This window comes from Thermobia domestica, chromosome 10 (genome assembly GCF_964235325.1).
Source record: "Thermobia domestica chromosome 10, izTheDome1.hap1.1, whole genome shotgun sequence".
Taxonomy (NCBI): domain Eukaryota; kingdom Metazoa; phylum Arthropoda; class Insecta; order Zygentoma; family Lepismatidae; genus Thermobia; species Thermobia domestica.
Genome location: NC_137463.1, coordinates 176,029,389 through 176,052,494, shown reverse-complemented (window position 1 = coordinate 176,052,494; position 23,106 = coordinate 176,029,389). Strand labels below are relative to the sequence as shown.

The window sequence follows — 23,106 nt, the reverse complement described above, 5'->3', positions numbered from 1 at the left end:
ATCGAATACTACAAGAAATTGGTCTACTAGGTCAATCAAGATACAGATATCAAATGTTGACACAACACTAACAACCATGAAAAATTAGACAAGAGAAATAGCTCATCTACCAACTATAACGACTCACCAAGGGTAGTCGTCAACCTGGTTCGGCTTAGTAAGATATATAAATCTTAAGTGGTAGTATTTGTTTGCATGTAAAAATTATCTTTAATAATTATATACCATTATTCTCACCTTTTCTATTAGAATGATAACGTCGATGAACGTTGCTAAAATGGTTTATTAGCTGATATACTTTATAATATATTTTCCTTCAAACTGTCAAGCACACAAACTTGCTGACTAGGTATCCATAAACATTTACATAGCAACAACTATCCCATAATAATAATTTTACATATCTTAAAAACATTCTTCTTTTGTTATTATTAAATTAACATTCTATTAAGTATAGTGCACATGTATGAGCACTTTCTGCCCAAGGTACAAATAATTATTAATCTATCCAAAGTATTTTGTTATATAAAAATGTCGCCCGACAAATGGACTGAATATAAAAGTCATGAGTGAGCTTGGCTTTTATCTTCAAGAACCACTGGTCCGTTTACAATAGTGTTCTTACATTACATATGTTCTTTATATTTTGATCACACCTCGTATATATCTTCATTACATTTCATATATATATATAGATACATTTATAACAAATCTTTAATTTCGTTAATACTTATTTTTTATTACATTAATTATATTTATTTCATTATTATCAAAAACATCGTCGCTTATTAATATAATTAACGAGGGTGAAACACGAATTACTATGATTAATAGTTTTGATCATTATTAAAACAGTGATGTTACAAATAATGTTTGATCTTTTAGGGCGCATTAAATAACAAATAAGTTAGATGTTGTATTATAATGTATACATTGTAGCACGAAGAAGTCATAATAAAGAAGAATCTTGTTCGAATAATATATCGGATAGCTCATAAAAACAGTCGTCGAATAATTAGTTTTATAGAATAGATCTTCTTCTTAACATAATCTTTGACAATTAAGTTTTCAACACAAATCAATCTAATATAAATAACCTTTGCTTTTAATCATTTATGAATCAAATTATAATTCCTCATATTGCTTATATAGCGAAGTTATAAGAATTGTTTTCATTATTGATATTAACACGTAAACTTAAAAATAAAAATTCACAAGAATCTATAACTGATATGAATTTAACCTAATTTCATTAACGGTAATCAGGTTACATTCGTACTTGCATACGATTCTAATAAAGTACATTGTACAGCACAATCATGATTATGTCCCGTATTATTGTTCTGTACAGAAATTACTTCAATACCTGGATCTTGATGCGAAGTGCCATCTCTTGTCCTCCCATTACGTCTATCCACGTAGTTCGCTGTATTCCTGTAATTTCGCCATACATTTCGTCTATTTTTAAACCTATTTTGATTATATGGTCTAACATATGGATTGCTACGATTAATTAGGTTAGGCGGATTCCCTACATAACTTTGCCTATTTTGCTCATTTTGATTGCTAGAGTATACTCGGCTTAGGTTATGTTCCGTATTATTCACACTTCGGATATTTAAATTCCGAACAGGCACCAAATGATCTGAATTATTCTTATTTTTACCCATTCCTGCTTGTTGATTCATGGCATGGTATTGAGTTTCATAGCATTGGACAAGCATTAATAAATGGTTGAAACTCATACACTGTGTGGAAAATAAGATCTGTTGTAATTTAAATGGAAGCAAATTTCGAATCGATGCTATTATTCTCGATTCCGATTGCAATGGATTAACGACCTTTAATTCGTTGTAGGTATTTACAACAAACTCTACAACAGATTTATGCAATCGAGGATTGAAGTGTTGATTTCTAATGGTAGCATCTCTATTCGCAAGCAAAAAGTCATTTTCATAATTGGCGATCAGTGCCGCTTTGAATTCGTCATATGTACTGATGTGATCACGTACTGCTTTAAACCATAATGAACAAGGTGGGAGTAATACATGAGGGATTAATTTCATATATTGTGATCTATCTATACACATTATATTGCATTCGTCCTGGAATTTCTCTAAGAAAGAAGTAGCATTCTCGTTACACTTACCACTGAATTTGCTCATAGCTCGAATTTCACTCATCTTAACACTTAATTTTACCTTCCTTTTATCATTCCGTGTACTTATTGGGTGATAGTTCCTATCCATGACGTGATGTGTCGTTACACCATCTATGTTTCGCCCATCTGTACCCTTCGGATGTATTTCTTCCAATATAATATCCTCATCAGACACCGGCGAAGGCGAGTTCATCTCTGGTGAGTGGGGAAACTCCATGCGATCACTACACATGTTATTACGGTATGTGTTGTCCTTAACCTGTAGCATTCTAATTTCTTCCTGTAACGTAGCTATCAATTGCGTATTTGCACGTATATTGTTAGAATTATTGATGACCTGGATCTTTTGTTGTTGAACAGAAGATTCTGTTACTTCTAAATCCCTTTTTACATCACTGATTTCTTGTCTCAGGTGATTGTGATTACCCTGGCATTCCTCCGATATTCCTTTTAACTTTTCCTCGAACTGCGAGGTGATATCTCTCATCGTCTGGATAATTAATTGTTTCGTTTCATCCGACTTCTGTTCCATCTTGTGTTCTATCGTCTGCTTCAATTCTTCGTATTGCTTGTTAGATTCATCAGACTTCTGTTCTATTCGTCTACTTAATTCTTCATATTGCTTGTTAGATTCATCAGACTTCTGTTCTATTCGTCTACTTAATTCTTCAGAGTTATGCTTCATCGTCTGCTTTAACTCGGTAGACATTTGCATCAATTGCCGGTGTAAGACTAGCAAGATTCGGTCTTCTGATGTCAATCCTGATGTTACACTAGTTTCACCGTTGTCACTATTAGTGGATTCATTCTCCATTATTTCAGTGTCCATTTTCCTTATAATTATTCTACCACTTCTCAATATGGTGAAATTTGTACTCATTAACTTTATGACAAAGGTAAATTCAACCTTACTCTGCTTCGGGATATGAATTTACAACAAATCCCGGGTGAGGTAAACCAAAATTTTTAACTATCGACTCACCAAGGGTAGTCGTCAACCTGGTTCGGCTTAGTAAGATATATAAATCTTAAGTGGTAGTATTTGTTTGCATGTAAAAATTATCTTTAATAATTATATACCATTATTCTCACCTTTTCTATTAGAATGATAACGTCGATGAACGTTGCTAAAATGGTTTATTAGCTGATATACTTTATAATATATTTTCCTTCAAACTGTCAAGCACACAAACTTGCTGACTAGGTATCCATAAACATTTACATAGCAACAACTATCCCATAATAATAATTTTACATATCTTAAAAACATTCTTCTTTTGTTATTATTAAATTAACATTCTATTAAGTATAGTGCACATGTATGAGCACTTTCTGCCCAAGGTACAAATAATTATTAATCTATCCAAAGTATTTTGTTATACAACGGACCGCAGCAGTTGCGTCCCAACAAACATGACTTTTCTCAAAGTAACATCATCATGCAACATCACATAAGAGGTAAGAGTTCATAACTAGAACTCAAACCACACGACAGTCAACTTGGAACATGGGCTACATACAACTATTCAACGCAGCTATCAGAACTGGGTCGTTTCATTGGCATTGTTGCACACGAGAGTAAAATACTGTATGATAGATATAGTTTGACGATCGTGCAATAATTTCAGAAATTTTGTCGCGCTTTTATACGACATATTCTTCAAATTAAGTTTATTAAATTCTTCATATTGGTAACTTTTCTTTCACACTACCTACTCTTAACTAATCTATGTACAAAATATGCAAAATGAGTTTTCACATGAGTTTATTAAGAGCTCCAATGTGAAATTGCCCAGATGTGATATATCTTTTCAAAAACATAAGTTGCATGGTTTTGATGAGTTTGAGTATACAACATTATGGGCAAACATATCTGTATGAGGAATATTTGATGGCAAGAAAATTAATCATTGTTGCCAGATTATAGGGAACTGACATAGGTTTAGAGTTTCTAAAGATAAAAAGATTTTTCCCCATTATTTTGCTTATTTGTCACGCACCAAAAATCATTTAAATTTTTTTTTTTTGAGTTTGAAATTTTTCAAAACTAATACTTGGCTCGCTTCCAGTTGCATGTGGAGTAAAACAAGCAAAATACATCAAAAGATATTTTAGCTGCACTAAAGATAAGGCTGCAAAGATTTCTCAACATTGTTAACCAATTAAAATAGACAAATTCTACAATAGCATTATTGTTTAACGAAAAAATATCCACAAGTAAGGTATTTACCAACAGGATTCACCCACGTGGGGGGGGGGGTCCACCGGCTCCGGACTCCCCCCTTAAAAAACTTGGTAGCCGACGTATACGAAAGGGGAACCAAAGGAAACCGGACTTTTATTTTAAAACATAATCCATTAAGTTTTCTTTTTATTACAAAATTCAAAGTATTCTCCATTAAATGCGATTCATTTATCCAGTCTTCTTTCCCACTGTTTGAAGTAACTCGGGAACTCTTCAACTTTTATATCGTCCAGTGCGCTCTGCGAAGTTCTTTTTACAGCTTCTACATCTTCAAAACTCTTTCCTTTTAGATTTTGTTTAATTCTCGGAAACTGTTATCAAGTTGGTCAAAAAGTTTGGATCATTTTCAATCTGATTTTTCAAGTACTGACTTAAATTCAGACGAATGTTTTTGATCTTGTGTGAGCAGGCGAGAAACAAACTTAACGATAACACGTCTCATTTGCAAAACCTCACGCTGGCACGAGCTCCAACTCACTCCTGTCCGTTTTGAAATATCATCGATTATGAAACGACGATCTTCGTTGATTTTTTGGCAGATTTTTTCTATGTTTTTTCGTCGTTTCGAAATGATGAAGAGCACTCAGAATGAGTATGATCTTCAATACTCATCTCACCACACTTAAAGCGTCCAAACCAATCCAAAAATTGTGTGCTGTTCATAATATCCTTCTTGAAAGCCTGTTAAAGCATTTGGTAAGTTCTCGTTCCTGATTTTCTAAGTAGAAAACAAAATTTCAAACACACTCTTTGTTCCTTTGAACCTGATATAACGATATAGCAGCAAACGAGAACCGTTGAGAAAATAATACGATCAAACGTTGACCTCCTACGCAGACGCCGCTTGGCCAACTGATCTGGAAGGTCTCTACTTCACCCACCTATCAGGAGAACGCTCTACTTCGCCTAGGAACGTCGGCACTCTTTCAATCCGGTTTCTTTTGGTCCCTTCTCGTATTTGTACAGTTTCTTAATTTAAATATATATATATACTTATTTAGAGAAATGATTGATGTAGCGTACAGGTTTTGATCTTACACTTCATTCTACTCTTTCATTCCTTATTTTAAAAAAAAACTATCTAGTTCTATATTTTTTCTGAGAAAATAGGTGGCAATACTTGACAATAACTTATCGTTTTCTTGTTTAGAATAACATTGGTTCAATATAACATATATGTAATGTCTTGCACTATGGATTCCTCAAAATTTGGACCACTCCCAAGAAAAAGCTGAGTGCGCGCTTCAATAGATCTTATTGAGCTGAAGAGACTTATGCTTGTGTAGTTTCCGAAAAAAAAAATGGAGGAAAGCGAATTTCTTTATAAACTTAGAAATTGGTGTTGTACAAGAAATATGCCACTTATTGATTTGAAACGGATCCTGAAATATATCATCATTAAATTCTCCTTTATGGCGCTATCCTCATTAAACCCTCCTTTATGGCGCTACCCTCATTAAACACTCCTTTACGGCGCTACCCTCGTTAAACTCTCGTTTACGGCGCTATCCTCATGAAACCCTCCTTTATGGAGTTATCTTCATTGAACTCTTCTTTATGACGCTACCCTCATTAAACTTTCCTTTATTGTGCTATCCTCACTAAACCCTCCTTTATGGCGCTATCCTCATTAATCTCTCCTTTATGGCGTTATTCTAATTAAACATTCCTTTATGGCGCTATCCTCATTAATCTCTCCTTATGGTGCTACCCTCATTAAACACTCCTTTATGGCGCTACCCTTATCAAACTCTTTTTTATGGTCCTACCCCTATTAAACTCTCCTTTATGGCGCTAACATGACAATACACAGTGTGTTTAATGAAATATAGCCTAAAAGTTTAGTTAATTAACTTTTAATTTCTGTTTAGGTAGAATACTGTCCAAAAATAAGATATATATCGGTCGATAGATCATATCGTGGTGAAGAGAATAACTTTCTTTTGTCTAGATTCACATGCGTAGTTTTCAAAAAAAAAAAGAAAGAAAGAAAATAACCAATGTGTGTGTGTTTTTATGACCATGACACACATACTCTTGTATTCACATATTACTTGCAAGCTGAATGAGAGAGTGGATATTGAATACCTCATCAAAGCGTAGAAATGAGAATTCAGTAAATTAGGTTGTGGTATTAACAGTTTAGCCATTTACGAATGGAAAAATATGATTGGTCTGAGGACATATTGGATAGCATAATAGTTAATACGTTGGCACAACATACTTGAAATCCGGCGTCGATTCTTGACCCAGTCGCTTTTTTTTAGTCCTAAAATTTCATGAAAATTATACTTTCATCTCCAATATTTTGTTAGTGTGCATTTAACGTCCCTTTTCGCACCAAGATTATAATATGGGATTACAACAAGCTCCCATCGAGAATCGAACTCACGTGGGTCCGTCCTGAACGCATGTACACTAACCATATAGGCATAAAGGAGTCAATTTTTACTACAACCTAATTAGCCGATTTCGTGAGTCCAGTATTGTTGATAATTTTGTAGCGCACGAAAATAAAAAGAGAAATCTGTATAGTAAGTATCATCTGTCATCACTGGAAAATAATTTCTTAAGAATCCCTAACGACTTCTAGGAACAAATTAAACAGACATTTAATTATGTTCACATTCTTACATCTTTTTCATAATTTTATCATCTCCACCCTAGTTATGTCTTTTGTTTTATATATAAGTCTATCTCTTTATATACATTTGCTTCTAAGTAAATTCTGTGCAGTCCCTCACCTGCAACTCCCACAACTCGCAACTAACATCTGTCTCATCCCACGTATTATCCTGATTTGCTTCCATTTGCTCTTAGACTTATTTCTCCCCCTCAAGCAGTAATCTTCTTTTCAACGAGGGATACAATCACTCTGCTGAAACACAATGATTGTTGTAAGTAAGCTTTAATGCAAATTAAGCAACTTCCCTTTTGGTAAAGCATAATGAAAACTGATTTTTTTTTCTCGTCTCTGGTAAAGGATATTAGCCACAGATGTTTTTCATATCATGGAATAAAAAAATTCCTTCGTTACAGCTATGTCGTTGCTGGATATAATTTCGTCTTTATTTTAATTCAGAAATCTCATAGATGTCAGTCTTGCCGGAGCCATTTCTAAATATCTACACGTTGAAATTGACTGTCCGTATACGAGTAACTGAGCTTACACTTTATAACGTAAAATTATTACATACATACCACATCTTTCTTTTTCACCTCATTGATTCATACGAGAAACTAATTTTCTTTTTTTCCCTTTGAAAATATTCTTTCTTTGAGGGATATTCATACATAACTTTAATATCATTTAAAGAAAATTTGATTTACAAGTCTTGAGATTTATAGGCCTAAATGCGCATATAAATGTATTTGAATAAATTTGAGGAAGAGCTCCGTAACATCAAGCCATCAAAATCTCTTGTCATTTGAAATAATAAATAATATTTTCTTATATAAATCAATGACGTGAAAAATAAAGATAGTGCACAAGCAAAACAGGAATAAAAACACTTTGCGGTACTTTTTAATTTCTGCGAGTTTGTGGGAGCAAATCTGAATTAATTTGTTAAATTTAGCGTGTGATTTGAAGGAAGAAAACATTCCTCTGTTGCCAATATGAGGTTTATACCCAACATCTACACATTCAAAAGATGCATCTATTAAGAAGTAAACTTTACAATTTTGATAAGTATTCAATGGCAAGTATTCAATGTTTCATTTTTTTTTTAATCAGTTAAACGGGGTTTCCCTTCTTCAAAGGACACATTCATTTACAGTATTTGGTATTCAGTTTCTTTTTATGAATAGGTTTCACATTACGACTTCTTACGGTAATGTCGCAAAAAGCGTGTCGAGAGTAATTCGACATAAAATTGGAATGAATAAACTGTCAGTCAGTCCCACTCGACAAAGGAGCGCAAAGGGGTTTTAATAACAATACATTCACAGTACGGAAATATTTTACACCTTATTTCTGAGTGATAATTCTACTTTCTACGAGGTGTGTTCAAAAAAAGTACTTTTGTTGTGTTTGCTCTATTGCTCATCACACAAACTTTCAACCACTATGTCCTTCAAATTATTCGCCTCTACTGTCAGTACACTGTTGCCATTGTTTCTTCCAATGTTAGAATCCCCGCTGATAATAACTTTTTTTTTTTTTAATGGCGTGCAGTACTGTAGTCGCATTTTCCAGAATTTCCTCTGTGGACTGAGTACGACGTCCTTTCAAAGTGGTTTTAAAGTTTGGGAAATAGAGAAAGGCCGGCTGGGGAATAGTCCAGAAAATAAAGTGTGTGAGGCATAACGGAATTGAGATGTTTTGCCACATAATTTGCAAAATTTTCACTCAGGATTTGATGGCAAAGTTCTACACTTATACCAAAGTCTTCAGCAGCCTAACAAACTCTTGAAACGACAATTTTCAGTAACTACATCGCGTTCAATCTCGGATGTTGGTCGTCTGTTTACGTGGATGGTCGTCCTTGGACCTTCGGCAACCCTCCGTAAAAAGCTTACACTAATCAATCATAGCACTGCGTTCAGCTCATTCAGTCAATGTTGTATGTTTGGTTAAGCATTTGGAATGTTTCCGCGAAAGTTTTCCCCAGTTTTAGGCAAAATTTCACATAGATGCGCTATTCCTCCAACCCTTTCATTGTTGCTCTTTCACAATCCAACGAGCAGTTTACGCACAACGTCACTCAATCGGTAGTTGTTCGGCAACTAACGCATAGATCAGAACCCAATAAAAAGCTATTTTCTTTTTACCAAGATATGTTACTAGTCGCTTCTCACGGTAAGCGGAGCACGTTACCTGCAACCGTTGGCCCATTATTTTAAAAGTTCGTTCTTTTTTTGAACACACTTTGTATGCTTATATTGAATATGAAATCATAAATTGACGAAACTACGTTAAAAAGTATATATATATATATATATATTTAAATTAGTTCAGCGTTTTCTCAAATCACCATTTTCATCCATGGAGAAAATGTACCTTTCAGTTTATCAGATACGGCAATTAGTAGTCTGCAAAAATACAATCGATCCTTTGCGGTCATGTAGAATTAATAGGTTCAATTTGATTCGATTAGACTCATTATGAATCCACTTGAGTTGGACGCATATATACATATAGGATGAGTTCTTTAAATAAAATTTAAACCTTTTTCTCGAGTTCTATATTTTAATACCTATAAAATGTTGTCTTTAATATTTTTAAAATCTTCTTACATCCTTATTACAAAAAAATACAAAAATACATTTCTTCATGATGCTACCTACATTTGAAGTCTTACAAAGTTAGTATATTTCAATAGATCATAAGAAATGTGTCCCTTGACGGAACAGGCCTAATATAATATATTCTAGATGATTCCGCTTTTCAAAGATAGTTTTTTAATAAATTGAAATGTATTACAAAAAAGAAGAATTCAAAAAGACAATTTTTTGAGTTGTACAGAACACAAAGAAATGTTTGTTTTTTTTTTCGCAACCTACCCTAATATAAAAATTTATAATAGTTTGTTCACATACAAATGCACCGTGCGAAACTGCCCTCAAAACTTTTCATTAAACCATATTAGTTGTAGTTATAAGAATGTTTATGATGTAGCATCTACAGTGTATTTTGAGTGCGAACACACATATATTTCTTTCAAATACTACTAGAATGTGGAGAAAAGCATGGCCAATTACAAAATATAGAACTCCGGAATATCTTTTCCACCCAGCCTTAATTCACACAAGATGGATTATTAATATATCAAAATCAATTGAACTGGACCTTACTGTTCAAGATGACTGTAAATGACGGCCCTGTTTTAGAGCATTTTTAGTGATAAGAAAATTCCATCATTGAAAACATCTGACGCAATTAAGCAAGGATTTTCTCCATGGCTACAAGAGGTACCCTGCCGTTTATATGGGGATAACGAATCTGCTCTCTGAAATGCCTTTATCTTCTACTCACCCAGTCATGTTAATGGCCAAGTTTCGCATCCATTAAGACAAACGAGGAATAATACCCTCTTACAGATTTGCAGCTTTAACCAATGAACATTTTCTTGTCTTTGAGGTAGAGTCAATAACGGTCCGGGTGTTTCCCCTTCACCAGTTTTATTACAAAATTTTAATACAAATATCTTTGAATTTACAAAGAACAATCTAATTTAGTCTGTTCTTCTAAGCAACCAAGATGAAGGAGAAGGTGTTTTGCACGCTGCCTCTTTTACTCAAAGCAGTCTCCAGAACACCTGCAGGGCTTTAGGTGAGTCTTGCGGGAAACCTCCTCAGCCCAAAGCAGCTTCGCGAGGTTTGGTTGTAGTTAGGATTCCCTAGTTCAAAGCGACCTCGGGTTTAGGTAAAGGTGAACTCCTTAGTCCAAGGTGACCTCAGGAGCGGGTATTTGTTATTTGATCAACGGTCAAACTAATAACTGGTTCCTCCTCAAGCTGTGCTTTTATAGACGGTCTCCTGGTGGCTCGTTCCTCCTCGGGCTCCTCATCTTGGTTTCGTGTCTTTCTTGTTGTAGTTTCTTGTCCCCTTGTATTGTTTGTAAATAGTAGCACGTGTTGTGGAAACATGTGCTTGCGCTGAAGGTGGAAATCCTTACAATATAAAGATGTTTCACGAAGAAACAACTAATCTGCGTGAAATGAACTTTTGAAAATAAATTTCATGATTTGATTTTGATAGAAGATGTATCCTGAAAGGGTCCAAGGAGGTTCAACTTGTTTGCTGAAAATAGAATATTTCAGGGGCTCATCAAGTTAGGAAGATGACACGGCGTATTATTGATGGGGTTATTGATGAAATATTTGTATATAAAATAACAAAATCGCAGAGGACGTATTTCACAAAACTGTTAAAACACTCACCGTAAGACTAAGCTATACCTTGTATATATTCTCACGGAAGTTATTTGTGCCTACTAACATTATAGGAATATTAGTGAAATATTTATTTATGAAATATAAACAAAATCGTGTTCAGAAAAACGTCCGAAGAAACTCACCCCCAAGAATAAACTACCCCTCGTAGAATTTTCAGAGCAAATGAGTTATATCATATTATCAGGTTATTAATGATATAATCACGATATTTATGAAATATGAACAAAATCACCAGAGTCGTTTTTGAGAAAATTGTCCGAAAAGAAACAAGAATAAACTGTCCCTCGTACATTTTTGTGGACAAATGAATTATGTCATATTGTAAAATCATTAATAATAACATATTTATTTATGAAATATAAACAAAATCACCCGAGCCGATTTTTGAGAAAGTTGTCCAGAAAAAATCGCCCTTAAGAGTAGGGTGTATACTACCCCTTCTCGGTTTTTCTCGAGTTTTTAAACTCTCTTAATTTTAGGGGTAGGAAGAAAATTCGAATCCCCCTGGAATATCACATTAAAACCTTAAGTTCAAAGTTGGTTTCGATACGATGAACAGTACCGTATATCTTCTAGTCGAATGTACACTCATATCCAAAATTATTGTCGCATGTGTATAAATATGTTGTAGGAATATAATATGATAACAAATTCGTCCGGTATTTCTTAAAATGTTAGTGTGTGTATAATCGGCAAATACATGTATGTGGCAAATTTCATGTCAAAAGAGCAGTAAAGAAAGGAAAATGAAACTTTCTTGTCCATTTAGCAACATTTTGTTTTACTCATTCTAATTTTCGTATTTATAATTCTTTTCCTATGAAATTTACCACAAATATACATTTCCTGATTATACATATAGTATCAGTATTAAAAATACCCTGCAACGTCATCATCAAATTATATACTTACAAGAAGATAGTTATAGATATCCAACAATCATTTTGGATATGAGTACATCAGAACGAACGCGTGAGCTTATGAACAGACAGAGAGATGTCGAAAAATCACTATTTGGGTAGGTATGGGCTATGAAACTTGTAAATATGTTGAAATCTCGAATCTGATTTTTTTTCACGACCACTATACTTTCTTCTCTTCTATCGTCCCTCGAAAGTAAAAAATAGATGAGCATGTCTTGATATAAATACAACTACCAAAGCTCAAAAGATTTCATTCTGAATGTTAACTCAAAAATAGGCTAGTAAGATAGTAGTATGGTAGTAAGAAATACCAACTAATGTAAGAATAAATACTGAATAGTTATTTATGCAATCATACTGCACATAATCCCCATAAATATACATTTATTTAAAAAATGAAAACAATAAAAAATATAAAAATAAACATTAAAATGTACATTAAAATATACATAAAAATAAATACCCTTCAAAATCGGACTACTAACGTCCACACGATGATGAATGGTAAGGGGAAATAAGAATTCTGGCAAATAGTAGGAATGTGCGTTCTAATTGCTTTTGCAGCTGATCTTGATGAATTTCATTTGCCCCAGGCCCCAGTCAGGCTTATGTCACCTCTGTTTCTGTTTCCTTTATTTGAGACTTCTTTATCTTCCGTATTTTCCAACATTGATCTAAGATCATTTCTTGTCAAATCTTTTTCTTCAGTATCCTAAAATTACTGGTTTAGACAGTTCTTTGTTAATTATTTTTGCTGCTAAAATTCAACTATTCGATGTATGTGATCTATTCGAATAATTTTTCAAACAATCGGATTATGAATAATTATTTGAGTGGAGTTTGATTGCTGTGGACTAGGATCCACCACAATCAGGATCATCAGTGACAGACGCACGATCATCTTCAAATATCCTCCGACTACTGAGTGTCTCATTACCATTTTGTGACCGAAGTCTTCTGTAAAATGCAGCTGGTTTTAATGTCTCCTTCATCAGCCCATGCTGTTCCGTCCCATGTATACTCTCACACTGCTTCCACCATCTTGAATAACAAGCTCCAGACTGGTACACTTATACATAGTGTTTTTCAACTTTTTCAACTGAAACGTCTTCAAAATTAAATATAATTCTTTATTTCTGTTTATGAAGTGTTCCCGTATATCTGTATGGTTAACGAGCGTACTTTCTGGTACGTGTGGTCTCACTAATCAATTATATTCTCGGTAGAGTCATAAATCATTCGGTGTTATTTCGGTATGGTGAAACAATCAAGAAACTATCTGAATTAAGAGTTAGTAAACACCGCTGTAGAAAGCCAGAATAATCGCAATATGGTTTGATGTGCTTATTACATATCATTGAACTAAAAAGCGTCTGTCCAGTTGTAACCCTTCATCGGTTGCAAAGGTATGACACAGAGAAAAACTCGCTAATAAGTTATACTATGCAAATAAATTAAACGTAATTAGTTGAATTACCTACTTAATTTATTATAGTGCCTTAATTCCTTCATGATGCTGGTAATGGTCGCATAATTTTGTGCCACACAGAGACCATTTGACCCGAAAGCGGCCAGTTAACCATTTGACTGTGCAGTAGCACACCATATACTATAAAATTATATTTCGTTTCTTTTCTCTCTTTCTTTCTCTACTATTATCTTGTTTCATTAATAAAAATGTCTTTCTTTTTCTTACAGGTAAGAATTAACAGTAAGGATTAGGTCTGTGGGCAAGTTTTATGGACTGCTCTTCCATAATAAGGTAGGTTAATTAATTTACATTCTTAGTAAGTAAACATTCCATCATTACAATATTAAATCTCTTCAGATTCCATTTTAAGCTCTGTATCTTGTCTTATACAACCTTGGTGCTGAGAAAGGACTAGTACATCATTCCTTTGAGGTCTACATTATACATTGTCTCTAATTAAGTTCCCTGTACTTCCATTTGATTTCATTGAAAGAAGTCGCCCGGTATTAATTTGATTTCACTGAAAGTAATCTTCATGGAGTAGGCCCTAAGTGAAATCCGTACAACAGACAGGGACGAACCTAAAAGGGTGTATGAAGAAAATAAAATTTTTAAGTTTTACGTCCCACGATTATGCCGGCTAGGCTAGAGAAGACGGTTATGATGAGAAATGAAGGAAATGGTGGTATGAAGAGAGTGGGAGGAAACGGGAGAGCTCCGAGAAAACCCACGCACACGGTGTTTGTCGACCACAAAGTTCACTTTGCTTGAGCGGAGATCGAGAGTGTGTGAAGAGTATAACGCCTTCCCCACTCTAAATCCATTCCGAAAATTTGGGGTTTCTGAAGGATTTCACATCGAAAGTTTGGAATACAAACAAATACTACGCTTTTACGTTTAATCAGAATCAAGTTGGAATCAATCAAGAATAACTCATCGTTTTGGTAAGGTCGTATAGACGCTTCATTCATCAGATTTATTGGAAATTCTGCAAACACATGTATGTAATATTTTATGAACCGTTTCAGTTCGTTTGTATACAATGTGAAACAGTTCGGCAAGTTCATATGTTTGTTGGGATTTATTAGAATCATTTAAGACTACGTCTGTAATATTGAAACAGAAGCATAAAATAAACTATATTCGATAATTAAATCAGAATTAAAAACTTTAGTTTCCATATGTCAAATAGTGGAATGTATCTCTAACACAGCAATAAATAATGGGACTGCGAAATCTCTCTTGTATTCTTAAGAATACTCACTATTAAAAATCAATTTCTGTAAGATAAATAATTGCTGATTATTTTGAGGCGTAGAATATGTTTATCGTAATATATCGTAAAGTAAGAAAGTGTCGAGCTGTTCTGTTGCAATGGAAAAATTAAAATATTAACATTACTGACTTCCTTTTAAACCACGATCGTTCCATCGATGTGCATGGTCTCTTACTTCTGGTGATAGCCTTAAATTTTTTGATGTTGATCCAGCATCGTGCGGCAATTAGGGAATAACCTGGATTAAGAAGTATTGAACTCCGGTCCAGAAAGTCAGAAATAATGGCGCTTTGGGAGACGATACTCTGACCACGGAAGCCTAATCTAGCGAGTGCTATCTGCGGCCGGCGTAGCTCTTTATGGGCTGTAGCGAAACAGAGTATAGTTCTTCCAACGCTATATTTCTAACCTTTTCAGGCCACTCTATGTAATGAATACTATATATATACCTAGGTATATCTATAGGTCTCGAAAAAAATTATTTTGACCTTAGCGCCAGCTCTAAAAGCTAGACACCACAACAAATCCAATCCAATTTGATGCATAACCCTGCATATTTTGGCCTTAAATTATAGCAAGTAGTATGTAAAGTGCAAGCTTACTTCATTCTACAGGCTATCCCTCCAAGCAATTGAAGGCAATATGAATGACATTGTACAAAGCAGAGGTTTATATTTAGGTCCATGTATTGTAGTTTGATCACTGATGTACCAAATTCTCCACTTTTTTGAATAAATCAAAATTTTGTAATAAACTATTTGTGTTAAGGTTCAAGGCAAGTTTGAAACTGGACTTTATAACGAATTCATTTTAGTTTATTTTTAATCCATCCAAGCACACGAAAATAAAATGTACTGTAAGGTAAAATTTGACATACATTTAAAAAACACTAGACCTCAGAGTCTCTAGTTAGATTAATTAGATTAGTTAGTTAGAAAAACTTAGTTACATCAATTAAGAAGTATTCAAGTGAATCCCAAAGTAAAATTCGAGTAGGAAACTACTTGTCCACGAGAATTCATGTCGAGAATGGTCTGAACCCCAAGATGAATGTCGCATTATTATTCAATATTGATCTAGAATATGTTATAACGAAAATAAAAGATAGCAACCATGGCCTAGAGCTGAATGCCACTCATTAGGTAATAAATCTAATAGGGGATTATATATAGACAATAGAAAGAAATGCAGAGGTTGTCTTAAATATCTGCAGGGACATGGGTTTAGAAATAAATGGAGAGAAAACTAAATACACGGAAATTCGTCGTGACTCAAATACTGCAATATACGGATGTGTTACAACATCAAATACTTTCGACAAAGTGCATTTTCAAATATCTAAAGTCGTCGCAAGCCGTCGTGAAGCTTGACCCAGATTTACCAATTTCATCACCCAATAGGACACGAGTGTGTGTCTCGGTCGTCAGCCCCCACCTTTGAAAAATTTCCACTCTCGCTCTATACGGAGAACATCTCCTGAGGATGTAGTGTTGTTGAATTGCCACTAAGTTTCGTTTTGTTGTGTTTGTTTCTGTCGTTACTTTATATTTTTATAATTGTTGTTACCATTTAATTCGAATAATTGTCACCGTTCGTGTTATAGCTCTTTAAGTGTTTCTTTTTTCACTCGTTCGCGATATTTTCAAAGTTTGTCAATATTGTTGGGGCATTTCTGCTTTTTCACTTTTTCTTAAATTTGCGTTCGGAAGGCAACTCCACGAATCGTGCCGAATTCTGCCGATGCATAACAAGTGAGGGAAAGCAGTTCTATGATTCGTGCAGAACCCAGGCTTCATGGGTCTTCGCAGTCACTATAGGATGAACATTAACAGACCAAACCCATATCCTCAAAGAAATTAAATATCGACTGGAAGCAAGGAATTTGTTTTATCATTTAGTCCAATTTCTTTTATCTTCACGAATTCTGTGGAGAACTTGTGCTTAAAATATCTAAAATGAATTATTTATGCCTGTTGTGCTGGAAGAACGTAGGCTGAAAGTATTTGAGAACAAAATTCTGAGATGGATATTAGGACCCAAGAGGAACGGGAATGCGGAATGGCGGAAACTTCATAACGAGGAACTATATAATGAATTCCGTTTACCAAATATTGTTAGGGTTATCAAATCTACTAGGCTTAGGTGGCCAGGTCATGTAGCCAAAATGGAAGAAACAAGCACGCTTTCGAAGCTTAGCTAGAACTCCAATCGGAAAACGGCCTTAGGAAGACCTAGGTGCAGATAGGAGGACAATATTAGGATAGATCTCGTAGAAATAGGAATAGAAAGTAGAAACTGAATCCTGTTGGCTAAAGATAAAAGTCAGTGGAGAGTTTTTTGTGAAAGCGGCATTGAACTTTCATGCTCCATAGGCCGTAGAGTGAGTTAGTTAGTTGTGCTGTATGGTTGTGAAACATGATCGCTTAACTTGAGGTAAGAACACAGAGAGAAAATATCTGAAAATAAACTCCTAAGGCGAATATTCGACTCAAAAGGGATGGAAAGGGGGAATTATGGAAACTTCGAAATGAAGAACTATATAATTTATACTTTTTACTTAACATGGTTAGGGTCATTAAGTCTAGGAGACTCAAGTGGGTGGATCACGTAGCCGGAACGGAAGAAAATAGAACCTAAATTAATGTAGAACCTTTGTGAATGTAACCTTCAAGGCTATAGACTGAATTAGTTAGTTATACGCAAATTATCTATTGGAGTTCTATAGATAAGAAAAAGAAATGATGCACTGTCCTAGTACATAACTGACCAGACTTGGATAGCATTACCAGCCCTTAAAATAAAATATCGAAATGTTTGTACATAGCGAGTTAAATTAAGTGGAAAAATGGAAGAATCAAGGCGCTCGACTAGTAATCTGTAGTTTCTTGGATCGAATCTCCGTCGGGGAAGTACTTTTCTCTTACTTTAGAATTTTTGGTGCTGATGAGACACGTTTTATTGTCTTCACATATTTGAATACGCGGATGTTTCAATACTTGAACTATCAAATCTTCGGGAATAATAATAAACTGATAATAATTATTATTATCTCTTAGAAGATTAAAAGCTAGGAGCTAATTATCGTTCAGGTCATACCATTACAGGCAGAAACGTAGCATTTGGCAAGAATATTTCGGTTTTGTGTAATGTTGCACACGAGAAGAGGAATTTCTCGTCTCGTTTCTACAACAAACAAAATAACATGAGAATTACCATTACATTCGAGACGGGACAAGGCTAACTCAAATTACTGTCTCGCTATGGAAATGAAAATCGAGACAAGAAAAAAATTAACGTAAACATTTCTCGTCTTTCTCGATTCTCTAAATAGTGTATGTCCATTCTTTAAGTAACAATTGCTCTGTAAACTGAAGCTTATAGGCTGTAGTCTATTTTGTTACTTTGTATTACAGAGCTCATTGAACTATGGTCTGTGTAGGTATTTTTGTAGCAAAGCTTTCATAATTACCTCTGCATACCCTAAAATTAGCATATTATATGCCTTACTGTTGAGTGATATTCAGTTATTTTTATTACAGTTATTTTCCTTAAATCATACAGTAGAATACTTTTTACATGAAACTTTAGTGGAACGCTTAGCTTAGCTTAGCTTAGCTGACATATCCATTACTTAAAAACAAATTTTCCTATGGTTCAGTGAGTTCAGTAGCCTATTTTCTACATGAAATATGCCTGGAAACATTCCGTTTAACATTTAGCTAGTTGTAGGAACGTATGCAGAGGGTATGTCCTGATAGTCCTGACACTTCTCTGAAATTCCGACTATTTTTTAACTTTTGCTTAACCTTTGGAGCGATTTTACAGATTTTAATACAATCTGTCCTCATACGGAATTTATCTTCTATATTATTATTATTATTATTATTATTATTATTATTATTATTATTATTATTATTATTATTATTATTATTATTATTATTATTATTATTATTATTACTGAATATTTGAGACCTCAATATTACGTCTCATTAAAATGCAAATAAGCATACTGAAGTTAAGAAAATGAAAAATGTTTTGGCCCTCTATAAGCGTGAATTGCCTTATAAAAGATACTTTGGAAGGAAAAGAAGGGAAAAAGGTGTCAGCTCCTGGACAGTACAAAATCGAACCTTCTGATGCTTTAACAGAAACTTAGTAGGATTTGTTTTCATCACGATGCATAGTAACGCCCTTTCTTTGGATAAAAGACTGTGGATTAGGTATGAGTTATATCGAAATTTTAACAAAATATACATACAAATATATAAAAAGAATAGTTGCTATTTACAAATTTTTTTGAACAGATATATGGGAAGTATTAGAAATGGCGAACGAAAATATTATTATTATTATTTCTAATAAAAGTAGAAGAACACAGAAACAATTCCACAATGAAACAATTATGTTTTAGATACATATATGAATCATACCTTATGTATTCATGAATTGTTTGCTAAACACGCTAAGTTTTCAGAGAGTACGAATCCAGATTGTAGACTGTGACGTCATGTTGTCAGTATTTCCCCTGTGAAGGAATTGGTTTCGACTTTAACTTGTAAGAACGAGAGAAATTGACTGTTATTCATGTTATTATATGTCAGAAATATTAACATTGTAAATTATAAACAAAACTTTTCTTAATTTCCACGACGGAAATCGAACCACGGACCCCTAAATTACGAAACGAATGTTCAAGCCACTACCCTAAGACTGCTCTTTTAAGTAAATTCAAGATACACTCGTGTGTGTAGCAATTCGCAAACGTTTACGATTCCAATATTTTATTAACTACGAAAGACTTATTTCGGTCATGATAAAATAATATAGTCCAAAGAATTCAAATTTAAATAAAATAGACTTACAAACACACAAGAACATAAAGGAGAAAGTGGTCTTAAGAGTAACTTGAATCATTAACTGGAACCTGGTGCATCAGACCACTCTTTTTTCTGATTCACCGAAAGTATCTTCGTAATTTATCTCTATTAAGGCATATAATAAACTAATTTTTAGGATATGCAGAGGTGATTATAAAAGCTTTGCTACAAAAATACGTACACAGAACATAGTTCAATGAGCTTTGAAATAGGAAGTAATAAAACAGCCTATAGCTTTTAAGCTTCAGTCTACAGAGCAATTGTTACTTAAAGAATGGGCATAGACTATTTCGAGAATCGAGACAAGAAATGTTTACGATACTTTTCGTCTCGTCTCGATTTTCATTCCCAAAGCGAGACGATAATTTGAGTTAGCCTTGACTCGTCTCGAATGTAAAATGATAATTCTCATATTATTTTGGTTGTAGAAACGAAATGAGAAATTCCTCTTCTCATGTGCAACATAAAACAAAACCGAAATGTTCTTGCCAAATGTCACATTTCTGCTTGTAATGATATGATCTGAGCGATAATTAGCTCCGAGTTTTTAATATTCTACGAGATAATAGTAATTATTATTACTACTATAATTCCTGAAGATTTGACAGTTCAAGTATTAAAACAACAGAGTATTCAAATATCTGAAGATAATAAAACATGTGTCATCACCACCAAAAATTCTAAAGACTTCTAAAGTTAAAAAGGAAGAATACTTCCCAGGCGGAAATTCGATCCAAGAAACTCCAGATTACTGGTCGAGCGGCTTGACCATTGAAACTCGATCACTATGCGGTAAATGATTCGTCTTTAGTGTGCACACAGAGCCCGACACGACTGAAAACCATTTCTTCAAATTTGGACATACTTTAATGTGTGCAAATGAATTCCCTTCTAATGGTGAATATAAGGAAATATGTCAATTTTGTGACATTACGAAATTATATGCCATGAACATAAAAAAAACGTGAGCAACTATAGCATGTTAAAATGATCTACTGTCTTTTTTCATTGGTTTCTTGATCATTTTGGCAATGTTTGAGATTATATAATTGTATGTCCAAAATTTATACACATGTGCGGAAACGTGAGGCGGTTGTCGTTTGTGTCTTGTTATCAGTGTTATCAATGTAGCACTTTGTCGCTTGATCTAGAAATTTTTAAGGATTTTTTTTATCAAAAACAATTGGTTCGTTTATCATTGTTAGTAGCACCTTTTAAATGTTGTCTAGTGACTAAACTAGCATTATCTTCATTAAAATTAATGTTTCTTCATTTCAAAACATCTTTCGTATTTCTTTTATGATATAAGTGAATAATCTTTGGCAAAGTTTATATTAAAAACTTGAGTTATTCTTAAACCTTTGGTTCACACATTTCTTTCTTCTCTACACGAAACTACAGATATGACTGATTTAATTCTCATACTCTGCATTTGTTTCAATGCAGTCGCCATTACTTGATTAATGATTTACTGTATGTCCGCCACGATACCATGGTTAAAGCATGGTTAAAGCAGAGCTCATAGTTCGGTTTGATATCGACCTGTCGTGCGCGGAATTTGCTGAAGAGTTAAAGGGAGGAAAATTTACTGAACTTATCAATACTACTTGAGATCAACAAAGTACATTTTCAAGAGTGCAGCTAACACTGCTTCATCCTCAGCTATATGTTCCAATTAAATAATGCATCGAGAATCAGTAAAAGTATGTAAGCATTATGAGACATTAAAAGTTCCAGCGAAGCTGATAAGACTTATTTTTCAAGTATACTTTGTGCATTCCATAATTATATTGCCAATTATACGTATCTGCTTTTCTGTTTTAAATGCGATGTATTATTGATGGTAGACTACAAAAATCACGTGCCGATTCAACCAAAACTGGAATATGTAAGCTTAGTAAATGCTTCAAAAGTAACTAAAATTATTAAATTTGAACTCCGAATTGCTTAATTTTATGTGAAGTGACCACTTTCAGGTTGATAACGTTAACGAGCGATCATGTCACAGTTCTAAGAGTATACGTACTCCAGGAGGGTGTCCGGTATTTCCATTTTGTAAAGTTGGTAACCCTAGTGCCATCCTTAAAAGAATGCAAATCATAATAGATGCAATCTATTACTTAAGTGTATTTTGTTTATATGCACCGTACGTAAGTAAACAAATAACACTAAGCGGCAAAATTAAGGTTACTAAAAATTGATTAAAATATAATTGCTTATCTTCATGTATTTTGACACGCTATTCCAAAAATGTCATTCATATATCTGTATCATGTAAGGTTTATGTATAAAAGAGAGTCAACTGCAAGGATACTAGCTTATATATTCTTACTTTATGGACATACTATATGAAAATTTACCTATCAGCTTCAAAGACAACTCTAAGAAATGTGTTTACAGATACTCGTGTTGCCTTTTTATATAAAAACTCCGTCTTCGATTTTTTTCTTTTGTAGGCTGGTTGTGTGAAGGTCTCTCTGCAGCATCCAACAGTAATCTGTTGACGTTGAATCTTCCCTAGTACCTTCGCTCCATATTCTTCATACTTTTATGGAATTGCTCTCCCTGCTCGTCACTTACTGCACTTAGATTCTCCAGGAAGTAGTCTAAATATGAATTAAGGAAGTGCAGTTTTAAACTCATTGAGCATCCCAAATCTTTGAATTCTGCTAACATGTTTTCTACAATGGGCTTGCAGTTAGGATTGTTAAAATTACCAAGAAATTTGTGAAAGACTTTCCAAGCCTCTTGCTCATGCATGGTCACCGTATCATCGAACTCTTATCTTTCATATATATCTGGACCAATAAGTACACCCTCTTTCAATTATCTTCTGAAAGTCCTGGAAGATTTTCAGTCAATTATCGAATACATCCTACCTCTTGGACAGAGCTTTTATGAATTGTTTCATAAAAGTTTAATATGAAGTGGTAGGAATAGAGGTTCAACTAAGCTTGCTTTCCCGCTTACTTCCAGGTTGCAGGGATGCAAGTCGATGTTTCTCAATGCTTGAAACAAGTCCCGTCCGCCCTGGTTGGATACCCTTGAATTCCAAGCGGGGTGCTTGCAATTCAGGTCCCCGCCCACGAGAACGCGATGTCCTAGTCTTCTTAGTGCTTGGAGGTCCTGGGCTTGGATAGGTACCAATGGCTTCTTGTACGCCGAGATGAGCTGAAGAGGACCATCTGGAGAGTGGATGGTTACTGCTGTGGCCTCTATGGTTTGTAGCGGAGGCAACTGTAGTGTGTTGTGAG

The 23,106-nt window shown here is 34.2% G+C and overlaps 1 long non-coding RNA gene across 1 annotated transcript in view; it reads left to right on the top strand.

The window, feature by feature from the left end:
* LOC145662115 (uncharacterized) overlaps positions 1 to 23,106 on the top strand; it is a 205,343-nt gene that overhangs the window by 48,210 nt on the left and 134,027 nt on the right. Inside the window, exon 2 of the long non-coding RNA XR_014126984.1 lies at positions 13,927 to 13,994. This is a non-coding gene — a long non-coding RNA (uncharacterized LOC145662115). The remainder of the gene's footprint in view (positions 1 to 13,926; positions 13,995 to 23,106) is intronic.